This window comes from Oncorhynchus clarkii, chromosome 8, assembly GCF_045791955.1.
Source record: "Oncorhynchus clarkii lewisi isolate Uvic-CL-2024 chromosome 8, UVic_Ocla_1.0, whole genome shotgun sequence".
Lineage (NCBI taxonomy): Eukaryota > Metazoa > Chordata > Actinopteri > Salmoniformes > Salmonidae > Oncorhynchus > Oncorhynchus clarkii.
Window position 1 is genome coordinate 10,102,915 of NC_092154.1, and position 14,349 is coordinate 10,117,263.

The following is a 14,349-nucleotide window of genomic DNA, read 5'->3' on the forward strand; positions in this document are numbered from 1 at the left end:
GCAGATGCTAAACTACAGGACTGTTTTGCTATCACAGACTGGAACATGTTCCGGGATTTTTCCCATGGCATTGAGGAGTACACCACATCAGTCACTGGCTTTATCAATAAGTGCATTGAGGGCGTCATCCCCACAGTGACTGTACGTACATACCCCAACCAGAAGCCATGGATTACAGGCAACATTCGTACTGAGCTAAAGGGTAGAGCTGCCGCTTTCAAGGTGCTAACCCAGAAGCTTACAAGAAATCCTGCTATGCCCTGTGACAAACCATCAAACAGGCAAAGCGTCAATACAGGGCTAAGATTGAATCATACTACACCGGCTCTGACGCTCGTCTTATGTGGCAGGGCTTGCAAACTATTACAGACTACAAAGGGAAGCACAGCCGCGAGCTGCCCAGTGACACGAGCCTACCAGACAAGCTAAATCACCTCTATGCTCGCTTCGAGGCAAGCAACACTGAGGCATGCATGAGAGCATCAGCTGTTCCGGACGACTGTGTGATCACGCTCTCCGTAGCCGATGTGAGTAAGACGTTTAAACAGGTCAACATACACAAGGCTGCGGGGCCAGATGGATTTCCAGGACATGTGCTCCAGGCATGTGCTGACCAACTGGCAGGTGTGTTCACTGACATTTTCAACATGTCCCTGATTGAGTCTGTAATACCAACATGCTTCAAGCAGACCACCATAGTCCCTGTGCCCAAGAACACAAAGGCAACCTGCCTAAATGACTACAGACCCGTAACACTCACGTCTGTAGCCATGAAGTGCTTTGAAAGGTTGGTAATGGCTCACATCAACACCATTATCCCAGAAACCCTAGACCCACTCCAATTTGCATACCGCCCAAACAGATCCACAGATGATGCAATCTCTACTGCACTCCACACTGCCCTTTCCCACCTGAGCAAAAGGAACACTTATGTGAGAATGCTATTTATTGACTACAGCTCAGCGTTCAACACCATAGTACCCTCAAAGCTCATCACTCAGCTAAGGAACCTGGGACTAAATACCTTCCTCTGCTACTCGATCCTGGACTTCCTGACGGGCTTCCCCCAGGTGGTGAGGGTAGGTAGCAACACATCTGCCATGCTGATCCTCAACACTGGAGCTCCCCAGGGGTGCGTGCTCAGTCCCCTCCTGTACTCCCTGTTCACCCACGACCATGCAGTCACGACTGCAAAAACCATCATTAAGTTTGCAGACGACACAACAGTGGTAGGCTTGATCACCGACAACGACGAGACAGCCTATAAGGAGGAGGTCAGAGACCTGGCCGGGTGGTGCCAGAATAACAACCTATCCCTCAACGTAACCAAGACTAAGGAGATGATTGTGGACTACAGGAAAAGGAGGACCGAGCATGCCCCCATTCTCATCGACGGGGCTGTAATGGAGCAGGTTGAGCGCTTCAAGTTCCTTGGTGTCCACATTAACAACAAATTAAAATGGTCCAAACACACCAAGACAGTCGTGAAGAGGGCACGACAAAGCCTATTCCACCTCAGGAATCTAAAAAGATTTGTCATGGGTGCTGAGATCCTCAAAAGGTTCTAAAGCTGCAACATCGAGAGCATCCTGACTGGTTGCATCACTGCCTGGTATGGCAATTGCTCGGCCTCCGACTGCAAGGAACTACAGAGGGTAGTGCGTACGGCCCAGTACATTACTGGGGCTAAGCTGCCTGCCATCCAGGACCTCTACACCAGGCGGTGTCAGAGGAAGGCCCTAAAAATTGTCAAAGACCCCAGCCACCCCAGTCATAGACTGTTCTCTCTACTACCACATGTTAAGTGGTACCGGAGTGCCAAGTCTAGGACAAAAAGGTTTTTACCCTGAAGCAATAAGACTCCTGAACAGGTAACCAAATGGCTACCCCCCAACCCCTCTTTTTACGCTGCTGCTGCTCTGTTTATCATATATGCATAGTCACTTCAACTATACATTCATGTACATACTACCTCAATTGGGCCGACCAACCAGTGCTCCCGCACATTGGCTAACCGGGCTATCTGCATTGTGTCCCATCCACCTCCCGCCAACCCCTCTTTTACGCCACTGCTCCTCTCTGTTCATCATATATGCATAGTCACTTTCACCATATCTACATGTACATACTACCTCAATCAGCCTGACTAACCTGTGTCTGTATGTAGCCTCGCTAGTTTTATAGTCTCTCTACTGTATATAGCCAGTCTTTTTACTGTTGTTTTATTTCTTTACTTACCCATTGTTCACCTCATACCTTTTTTGCACTATTGGTTAGAGCCTGTAAGTAAGCATTTCACTGTGAAGTCTACTACACCTGTTGTATTCAGCATTTCACTGTAAGGTCTACTACACCTGTTGTATTCAGCATTTCACTGTGAGGTCTACTACACCTGTTGTATTCAGCATTTCACTGTGAGGTCTACTACACCTGTTGTATTCAGCATTTCACTGTGAGGTCTACTACACCTGTTGTATTCAGCATTTCACTGTGAGGTCTACTACACCTGTTGTATTCGGCACACGTGACAAATACACTTTGATTTGATTTGTCAGAATACTAGTAGAGAGAATTATTTATTTCAGCTTTTTTTTCTTTCATCACATTCCCAGTGGGTCAGAAGTTTACATACACTCGATTAGTATTTGGGAGCATTGCCTTTCAATTGTTTAACTTGGGTCAAGCGTTTCAGGTAGCCTTCCACAAGCTTCCCACAATAAGTTGGGTGAATTTTGGCCCATTTTTGTCCTCCGTGCTCACACACGCTTTTTCAGTTCTGCCCACAAATGTTCTATGGGGTTGAGGTCAGGGCTTTGTGATGGCCACTCAAAAACTTTGACTTTGTTGTCCTTAAGCCATTTTGCCACAACTTTGGAAGTATGCTTGGGGTCATTGTCAATTTGAAAGGCCCATTTGCGACCAAGCTTTGCTTCAATATATTGTGGTATCCCAGGAGGTTTACCCCGGGGGATGGTAATAGAGAGGAGGTATGTGAGGCGATGTTGGCTCCCTCTGCTGGGAATACAAGAGCTGGGCACCCCGACATGGACAGCTCTAAGTGGAGGTAATTAGAGGAAAGTGCCAACCAGCCGTGGAGGCCAAATAAAAGGAGCACGGGTGGCACACCGCGAGAGAGAGAACGGGGAGAGACCGACACCAAGCAAAATTAGAGAAGAAGGACTGAGCCAAACCTATGTGATTTTCTTTGTTATGTTTATTTTCTGTCTTAGTAAAGTTGTTTTTGCAGACTAAAGTCTCCCTGTCTCTGTGTCAATCTCTGCGCGCTTACCACTTATGTTGGAGAATGCTTGCATCTCAGTAGCTTTGGGTGCTGTGGGCTCGAGCGTATGGAGATCACCATGGTGGAGCTGGTGGCTCAGTTCATCCTCTGCCAGCAGAAGCAACAGGCTCTCCAGGAGCAAGCACTGGACGAGCAGCACCAACAAAACTGCAGACTGGTAGTTAAGGTAGCCCAGTTGAAGGTTGGGAGGGCTCAGGAGTGTGGCCCGAAACTGAGGATGGCACAGTGCAACTTCAAGAGGATGGCACAGAGGGAAGGAAGGCCCAAGCCCAAGTGGACCAGCCTGTTGGCACCCTACCTCTCTGTGAAGGCCCAGAAGGCCTACTTTGATTTGAACACTGACCAGGCCGCAAATTATGAGGGACTCGAACGACTGGGCCTTTGACCGCACCCTTTCCCGCCGTGCTCAAATGAGCGACCTGGTGCGCCTGACCATGGGCTGGCTACTGACGGAAGTACCCTCCCTCCCGATGCTCGACAAGCTCGTCCTGGATAAATACCTTTGGGCCCTGCAATACGAGACAAAGAAGACGGTAGGCATGCAGAAACCCCAGAGCCTGGAGGAATTGCCGACCGCGGTGGAAATTCACCAGAATACCCAGGACCTGCTGAGAGGGGCCCGAGAGGAGATGCGGCGAGGTGGACGAACAACACATAGAGAGGCGAGGGGCTGAATGGGGCCCAGACGGAACCAGCCGAGGTACCGTCCGGGCCGGAGGGTGACGTCGGCGGCTGCTGGACCCAGATCAGAGTTGCTGCTATAAGTGCACACGGATCCGTGGAACAACATATCCACACCTGTCCGTGAGGAAAAAGTGCGTCAACGGCCAGAAACCAGAAGCCCGGACGGTGGCGGTCCAGCAGGAAGTGACAACAATGGTAGAAATGGGGGGTACTGGAGGAGTCACAAAGTGAATGGTCTAATCCCAAAGGGTCCTTTGCTGTTGTTCTGGGATTGATTTGCACTTTTCGCACCAAAGTACGTTCATCTCTAGGAGACAGAACGCGTCTCTTTCCTGAGCGGTATGACGGCTGCGTGGTCCCATGGTGTTTACACTTGCGTACATATGAACGTTTTTTTTCTGGGGTCTTGGCTGATTTCTTTTGATTTTCCCATGATGTCAACCTTAAAGGCACTGAGTTTGAAGGTAGGCCTTGAAATACACAGTCACAGTCAACTTCTGACCCAGTGGAATAGTGATACAGTGAATTATAAGTGAACTAATCTGTCTGTAAACAATTGTTGTAAAAATAACTTGTGTCATGCACAAAGTAGATGTCCTAACCGACTTGCCAAAACTATAGTTTGTTAAGAAATGTGTGGAGTGGTTGAAAAACGAGTTTTAATGACTACAACCTAAGTGTATGTAAACTTCCGACTTCAACTATAAATATATGGATGAGCGATGTCGTGCAGCATCGGCAAGATGCAGTAGATGGTGTAGAATACAGCATATACATATGAGAATAGTAATGTAGGATATGTAAACATTATTAAAGTGGTGTTATTTTAAGTGACTAGTGATAACTTTATTAAGTCTGTTTATTTAAGTGGCCAGAGATTTGAGTCTGTTTGTTGGCACCAGCCTCTCTATGTTAGCGATGGCTGTCTAACAGTCTGATGGCCTTGAGATGATTTTCAGTCTCTTGGTCCCAGCTTTAATGCACCTGTACTGACCTTGCCTTCTGGATGACAGTGGTGTGAACAGGCAGGGGCTCGGGTGGTTGTTGTACTTGATGATCTTTTTGGCTTTCCTGTGACATTGGCTGCTGTAGGTGTGCTGGAGGGCAGGTAGTTTGCCCCCCGTGATGCGTTGTGCAGAACCCACTACCCTCTGGAAAGCCTTGCAGAAATTCTTAGTTTGTGCAAACCCACAGTTGCATCAGCAGTCTGGGTGGCTGGTCTCAGACGATCCTGCAGGTGAAGAAGCTGGATGTGGAGATGCTGGACTGGCGTGGTTACACGTGGTCTGCAGTTGTGAGGCCGGTTGGACGTATTCTCTAAAATTATGTTGGAGGCGGCTTATGGTAGAGAAATTAACATTACATTCTCTGGTAACAGCTCTGGTGGAAATTCCTGCAGTCAACATGGCAATTGCATGCTCCCTCTAAACTTGAGACATCTGTGGCATTGTGTTGTGTGACAAAATAACACATTTTAGTAGCCTCTTATTGTCCCGAGCACAAGGTCCACCTTCGTAATGCTCATGCTGTTTTATCAGCTTCTTGATATACAACACCTGTTAGGTGGATGGAATATCTTGGCAAAGGAGAAATGCTCACTCACAGGGATGTAAAGACATTTGTGGACAAAATTTCTGCCAAATAAGCTTTTTTTTACAAAGGAAACTTTCTTTTTATTTCAGCACATGAAACATGAGAACAACACTTTGCATGTTGCATTTATATTTTTGTTCAGTATAGATCAAATAAACATCACCTATCAAATTGCAATACTTTTTAATATTGACTAAATTCGACACTCTCATTGTCACCCATACAAAAGCACATGACTTGCTTAATAATTTGGCCGTGGCTACAAAGACTGAGTTTTCACCCCCCGTCCTGACCCCTCCCGCCCCTAGAGGAATCCTCTTTTCTCAAAGCTAAGAATCCAGATCTTGGGAAAATATGAGGTGAGAAAATATGTTTTGAACAAGTCATCCTACTCAGAATTCCAAGTCGGGAACTCGGACCTCTTTCTTGAGCTCCGACCTGAAGATCAATGACGTCATGATTCAACAGTTCCCAGTTGTCTTGAAAGCACCATAAATCCAGAGAATGCCAAACTTTGATGACAACATTTGCCCACGAAGGACTGTCACACCACCTTCCTGTTCAAGTGAGCACAGCACAACAAGGTGAGTCCAGAAATGTATTGTATGCTGCTGCATAAATGATGTAATATGACAGGGAGATATGTATACTGTAGCTAAGAAAGTAATACTAAGTGTATGTTCGTTGCTCATGTGCCTCACCCTAATCATTTGGTCCCTTTTCTCCTCATAACTTAACCTACTGTTCTGACTTGGTGATGCACATTTAGCCTATAGTCTGTCTTAGAGAAATGTCATCCTCAAATATTGAAAGAGCTTTCATTGTCTGCTTATATGCCCCCAGTACCCCCAGTATTTATCCTATGGTTCTGACTTGGTGTACAGGGAGAAAACTGATAGAATGGCCCATGTTCTGAATTCTGTCGCTGTACATTTCAAAAGTGCTGAACAAATATTTATATTTACTACGTCCCTCCTAACTCGCTCAATAATGTCTTAATTGAAATTGCCAATTATGTGTTCGTCGTCCCTTATGCCATAGTTTGCACGTCTGAATTGTCAGTCGAAACCACATTTGTTTAAGAAAGTCAGTCATATCTGCTATGTTACTGTTTTTGTATTTATTATGGATCCCCATTAGCTGCTGCCAGATCACCAGCTACTCTTTCTGGGGTGCAGCAAAATTAAGGCAGTTTATACAATTTTAAAACATTACAATACAGATTTCACAACACACTGTGTGCATTCAGGCCCCTACCCCACCACTACTTCCTATCTACAGTACCAAATCCATGTGTATGTTATCGTATGTGGGTGTGTGTGTGTACGAATGTGTCTGTGCCAATGTTTGTGTTGCTTCACACTCCCCGCTGTTCCATAAGGTGTTTTTTATCTGTTTTTTAAATCTAATTTTACTACTTGCGTCAGTTACTTGATGTGGAATATAGTTCCATGTAGTCATGGCTCTGTGTAGTACTGTGTGCCTCCCATTGTAAGGGGTGTTAACTGGCGGCAGAGAAGTCAGATGCAGGAGAGAAATAACTGTGTTTCCAACGGCTCAGTTTATTAACAAAACCCAACGGAAAACAGAATAATTAAATAAATGGGTACATAGCCCAACGCACACCAGGACAGACAAGCACTTACAGTAAACAATCACCGACAAGGACATGAGGGGGAACAGAGGTTAAAATACACAACATGTAATTGATGGTATTGGAACCAGGTGTGATGGAAGACAAGACAAAACCAAAGGAAAATGAATAGAGGATCAGCGATGGCTAGAAGGTACCTTTGAGTACGCCGGGGCCCCCCCGATGTCCAGAGGGGGCGGAGGAACCTCCCACACCTTAGACTCTTGGAGCGGACCAACCAGCACCGGCCTGAGGAGAGACACATGGAACGAGGGGTTAATACGGTAATCGGGGGGAAGCTGTAACCTGTAACGCACCTCGTTCAGTCTCCTCAGGACTTTGAATGGCCCCACAAACCGCGGGCCCAGCTTCCGGCAGGGCAGGCGGAGGGGCAGGTTTCGGGTCGAGAGCCAGACAAAGTCCCCCGGTGCAATCGGTCTGTGCCCACTTTCTGGCACAGCACGGCGCACTGAAGGTGGACATGGGCGGCGTCCCATGTTTCCTCCACGCGCCAGAACAAGTCGTCCACTGCAGGAGCCTCGGTCTGACTCTGATACCAAGCAGCCAGAACCGTCTGGTACCCCAATACACACTGGAAGGGCGTGAGGTTAGTGGAGGAGTGGCGGAGCGAGTTCTGGTCCATCTCTGCCCAGGGCACGAACGCTGCCCAACTCCCCCGGCCAGTCCTGGCAATAGGACCTCAGAAACCTACCCACATCCTGGTTTACTCTCACCACCTGCCTGCTACTCTCGGGGTGAAAACCTGAGGTAAGGCTGACCGAGACCCCCGGACGTTCCATGAACGCCTTCCAGACCCTCGACGTGAACCCCGATCAGACACTTTATCCTCAGGCACCCCGTATTGCCTGAAGACGTGTCTAAACAAGGCCTCCACAGTCTGTAAGGCCGGGCAAAGGGAGGAGACGACCGTCCGACCGATCCCCAGATGACCAGAGGAGGGTGACGTTTGGGCCCAATTGATCAACTGGTCACCGACAGAACGTACAGACGCCCGATGGGACACTGGAGGGGAGCGGCCTATGTACGGAACGCCTGCTCAATGTCTGTGTCCAGCTCCCACACGACCGGCACTACCAGGCAGGAGGCCGGGAGTATGGGAGTCTGATCCATGGGCCGCTCCTCTGTGTCATACAGCCGGGACAGTGTGTCTGCCTTCATATTCTGGGAACCTGGTCTGTAGGACAGGGAAACACAAAACGGGTAAAGAACATGGCCCACCTTGCGTGACAAGGATTCAGTCTCCTTGTTGCCCGGATGTACTCCAGGTTGCTGTGGTCAGTCCAGATGAGAAAAGGGTATTAAGTCCCCTCAAGCCAATGTCTCCACGCCATCAAAGCTTAAACCACAGCCAACAGATCCCGGTCCCCCACATCCTAGTTCCGCTCTGCCGTGCTGAGCTTCTTCGAGAAGAAATCACAGGGGCGGAGCTTCGGTGGCGTGCCGAGCGCTGAGAGAGCACGGCTCCTATCCCAGCCTTGTACACGTCCACCTCCACTATGTACGCCAAAGAGGGATCCAGGTGGGCCAGCGCGGGAGCCGAGGTAAACAGAGCTCTTAGGTGCCCAAAAGCCCTGTCCGCCTCAACCGACCACTGCAGACGTACAGGACCCCCCTTCAGCAGTGAGGTAATGGGAGCAGCCACCTGGCCAAAACCCCAGATAAATATCAGGTTGTAATTGGCAAACCCTAAAAACCGCTGCACCTCCTTTACCGTGGTGGGAGTCGGCCAATTGCGCATGGCTGAAATGCGGTCACTCTCCGTCTCCACCCCTGATGTGGAAATGCGATACCCTAGGAAGGAGACTGCCTGCTGAAAGAACAGGCATTTCACAGCCTTGACGTACAGGCCATGCTCCAACAGTCGTCCAAGTACCCTGCGCACAAAGGACACCTGCTCGGCGCGTGTAGGGGAGTATATCAGAATGTCTGGCAGGTCCATGAAAATCTCGTCTACAAAGGATTGGAAGACTGATGGAGCATTCATCAACCCGTACGGCATGACGAGATACTCATAATGCCCTGAGGTGGTACTAAACGCCGTCTTCAACCCGGATACGCACTAGGTTGTACTCGCTCCTGAGATCTAGTTTAGTGAAGAAGTGCGCCCCGTGCATTGACTCAATCGCCGTGGCAATGAGAGGTAGCGGGTAACTGTACCTCACCGTGATTTGATTGAGACCTCGATAGTCAATGAGTCAATGCACGGGCGCAGACCTCCCTCCTTCTTCACAAAAAATAAACTTGAGGAGGCGGGTGAAGTGGAGGACCGAATGTACCCCTGACGCAGGGATTCAGAGACATATGTCTCCATAGTCGCCGTTTCCGCTCGCGACAGGGGATACACGTGACCCCTGGGAAGTGCAGCATCTACCAGGAGATTTATCGCACAATCTCCCCGTTGATGGGGTGGTAATTGAGCCAAATCGGCATATTCGGGGGGATGCTTATGGTGGAGACCTGGTCTGGACCGTGGTAACCCGGTCTAGCACCAACGGAAACCCCTACACACCTCACCGAGCACTCTCGCGACCACCCCGTGAGAGCCCTCTGTTGCCATGAAATGGTGGGGTCATGATGAGCTAACCAGGGGAGGCCTAGTACCACGGGAAACGCAGGAGAGTCAATGAGGAAGAGACTAATTCTCTCCTCGTGAACCTCCTGCGTCACCATGACCAGGGAGATGGTGGCTTCCCTGATTAGCCTGGACCCTAATGGTCGACTATCCAGAGCTTGTACCGGGAAAGGTCTAACCACAGGAATAATGGGGATCCCTAAACTAAGGGCGAACGCTCTGTCGATAAAATTCCCAGCCGTGCCTGAGATGACGAGCGCCTTATGCTGGGAATGCGGGGAAAACTCAGGAAAACACACAGGTACAAACAGATGGACAACAGAGGACTCTGGATGAGAATGGTGCAGACTCACCTGGGGTGACGCTAGAGTGCCCTGCCTGCTGCCTCGACTCCCAGAGGGACCAACCCGGCACCGACTGGCAGTGTGTCCTCTGCGGCCACAGATGGTGCACGTGCGGTCCCTCCTCCAGGCTCCCTAAGCGCAGCCCCTCCCAGCTCCATGGGCACCGGAGCAGGGGTGCTGGAAGATGGAACCGACAGAGTCCTCTCTGGACGTCCGCTGGTGACCAGCAGGTTATCCAACCGGATGGACAGATCCACCAGTTGGTCAAAAGTGATGGTGGCATCCCTGCAGGCCAACTCCTGACGGACGTGCTCGCACAGGCTGCATCGGTAGTGGTCGATAAGGGCCCTGTCATTTCATCCTGCTCCGGCGATCAAGGTCCAGAATTCCTGGGCGCTCCTCGTCCCCTACCTCAAGTGGAAGAGCCGTTCCCCCGCCACTCTACCCTCGGGCGGATAGTCGAAGACGGCCCGGAAGCGGCGGGTGAACTCCTTGAAGTGGTCCAACGTTGCGTCTCCTTCTCCCCACACTGCTTTTGCCCACTCCCGAGAGGCATGAGACGAAGGCGGACACCCATTCCCTTCCCGAAGGAGCTGGGTGAACGGTGGCCAGGTACAGGTCCAGCTGTAATAGGAACACCTAGCACCGTGCTGCCGTCCCATCATACTCCCTGGGAAGGGAGAGACGCATCCCACCGGGACTGGATATAGGAGGGACGGTTAGAGGTAACCCCGGTTGCGCTGGTCGAGGCGCTGGAGAGACTTCCTGTCCTAGTTATGTTCAACTAGCTACATTCGGTTCTTGTCCTTTGCAGATGCTACATTACTGGAAATAGTTTGTACATACAGTTTTACATTTTTCTTCATTTAACTAGGCAAGTCAGTTAAAGAACAAATTCTTATTTACAATGACGGCCTACCCCGGCAAAACTCGGACGACGCTGGGCCAATTGTGCACTGCCCTATAAGATTCCAGATCAGTGCATTGCATTCAGTGCATCAGTGCATTCGGAAAGTATTAAACCCCTTGCCTCTTTTTTGTTGTTGTTACTTTACAGCTTTATTCCAACATTTTCAAAATGCCCCATAATAAAATAAAAAGTTTGCTCATTTATAAAAATTGAAAACTGATATTACATTTACATAAGTATTCATGACCCTTTACTCAGTACTTTGTTGAAGCACCTTTGGCAGCAATTACAGCCTCGAGGCTTCTTGGGTATGACGCTACAATCGTGGCACACGCATATTCGGGGAGTTTCTCCCATTCTTCTCTGCAGATCCTCTCAAGCTCTTTCAGGTTGGATGGGGAGCGTCGCTGCACAGCTATTTTCAAGTCTCTCCAGAGATGTTCGATTCGGTTCAAGTCTGGGCTCTGGCTGGGCCAGAGAAAATGAAAGGGTCTGTGAATGCACTAGCAGAGAACAGTGGCAGTGATTCAGATGAACGATTAATTGGTACAATGGAGTTTAACACAGTGACTTCTCCCAGCAGTAGCATAATATGGGTGACACCAGATATCAAAGGCAAACCCCTCAAAATGGAGCTGGACACAGGATCTGCAGTGTCTATAATTTCCATTACTGTCTACAATGAGCATTTCAAGGCTACCAAGCTGAAGAACACAAATGTGTTGCTGAAGACCTACTCAAGAGAGAGATTGAGCCCAATGGGGGTGTTGCAGATCAGAGTGCGTTATGGGGGGGCAAACACAGCAGTTACAGCTGTATGTGGTGCCTGGAACTGGCCCCCCATTATTTGTCAGGGAATGGCTTTCAAAAATAAAGCTGAACTGGTGTGACTTGAAAATGCTCCACACGTTCCAGTCCAAAGAGAAAGGCACAGACCAAACACTGGAACACTTACGGAAGAAATACAACACAGTTTTCAGTGATCAGATGGGAACAGTAAAAGGCTTCACAGCAAAACTTGTACTAAGAGATGATGCAACCCCCAAATTCTGCAAAGCCAGATCTGTTCCATACTCCCTGAGACCAAAGGTGGAAGCGGAAATCGATCGCTTGTAGGATACAGGGATCCTGACGAAAGTGGACAGAAGCGAATGGGCCACACCCATAGTTCCTATTGTGAAGAAAGACGGGTCTGTTAGAATGTGTGGGGACTTCAAGGTAACTGTGAATTCAATGTTGCATGTGGACCAATACCCCCTGCCACGTCTGGATGACATCTTTGCTGCACTAGCTGGTGGGAAACACTTCAGTAAAATCGATCTGAAACAGGCTTACCTGCAGCTACCGGTTGAAGAGAGCTCCAAACAGTACCTGACAATAAACACACATAAAGGTCTATCAGCCCCAGCATTTGGCAATGAACTATTCACCAGATTTTGCAAGGAATCCCAGGAACCCAGTGTATCCTGGATAACATGATCACAAAGGGACGCACCGACAAAGAGCACCTGGACTGATCAGTTACTACAGAAGATTCCTCCCAAACCTCTCAGCAGTACTCCAGCCTCTAAATCAGCTCCTGGAAAAGAATAGGACATGGTGGTGGACAGAGCAGTGTGAAAATACATTTGAGGCAAAACGGCTCATAACATCTGAACAGGTCCTGATGCATTACAACCCTGACCTGCCAGTGAAGTTGGCTTGTGATGCATCCCCTTATGGCTTAGGGGCAGTCCTTTCACACACACTGAAAGATGGGTCAGAGAGGCCAGTTGCATATGCATCACAAACGTTGAATGATTCAGAGAAAAACGACTCACAAATCGACAAAGAAGCACTGGCGCTAGCGTGGGGCGTCAAGAAATTCCACGCATGCCAAAATGGCAAGCTTTTCACACTGGTTAAGGATCACCAGCCGTTGCTTTCCATTTTCAGTCCAAAGAAAGGCATTCCGGCAATGACAGCAGCCAGGTTACAGCGATACGCCCTGTTCCTTGCCAGTCATATGTATGACATTGAGTTTAAGCCGTCGTCCCTCCACACAAATGCAGATGGATTATCCAGAGTCTTCTACAAGAGAAAGACAAAGGAGTGTGGATGCAGTGAACATTTTCCATACCGCTCAGCTCGAGACACTACCGGTCACAAGCACAGTTATCAAACAGGAGACAAGGAAACATGTGACCTTGTCAAAAGTGTACACCTACACCATGTCAGGATGGCCAGCTACTGGCAGAAAGGAGCTGACTCCGTATTTCCAGCGGAGAAACGAAATTACAACGTACCAAGTATGTTTGATGTGGGGAATGAGAGTCATGATACCCCAGAAATGCCAACATCAGGTTTGCAGCAACTACATGAAGGTCATGTTGGAATTGTCAAAATGAAGCTGCTCGCAAGGAGCCACTTCTGGGGGCCAGGTCTGGATCAACAGATAGAAAATAGGGCGAAGAACTGTAGCGGATGTTTGGAAACCCTTCACATGCCTTCTCCTGTCCCAGTCCACCATGGGAACGGCCCACAGAACAATGGCAGAGAATTCATGTGGACTACGCTGGTCCCTTTGAAAAGCACATGTTTCTGATTGTAGTTGATGCCCATTCCAAATGGCCAGAGGTGTTTTGCACTGACTCCTCCACCGCAGCTCAGACGATAGAGTGTCTCAGAACAACGTTTCCACGCTTCGGATTGCCGCTGCAGCTGGTAAGTGACAACGAGCAAGCTTTTGTAAGTGACGAGTTTACAAGATTCATGTCAGTAAATGGAATCAAACACTCAACATCAGTTCCGTACCACCCTGCCACCAATGGGCTGGCAGAACGCTTTGTGCAAACCCTAAATGCATTCCATGGAAAACAGCACAACAATCAAGAGAGAACAGGCACAGAGATCCTGAGAGTGACACACAGGGAACTGTAGAGGACGGTGGGGCAGTAAAGAGACCCCAGGCTGAAAGAAGGGAACGTGTTGATAAAGGTGCTGCTATAGCAGAAGCTATAACAAGCACACGCTGAGGATGTTCAGGAGCCTCCAGACAATCCTAGGTGCTACACAGAGCGAAGGCACCGTTCACCGGACAGACTGGACTTATAAACAAACAAACAAAAACAAACTGTTCAAGTTCAAATTAAAAGATGCAAAATAACTACAACAAGTTCTGGGAAATGTTTCAGTTGTGGTTTGGTAAAAGTAACTCCGATGGTATAAGAGAAGGAATGTTATGTTCTGTTAATTACTGAAGTCCCCTTTAAGAATGGAGAACTCTTGGTCATGTGCAGTGTTGTTCTATGT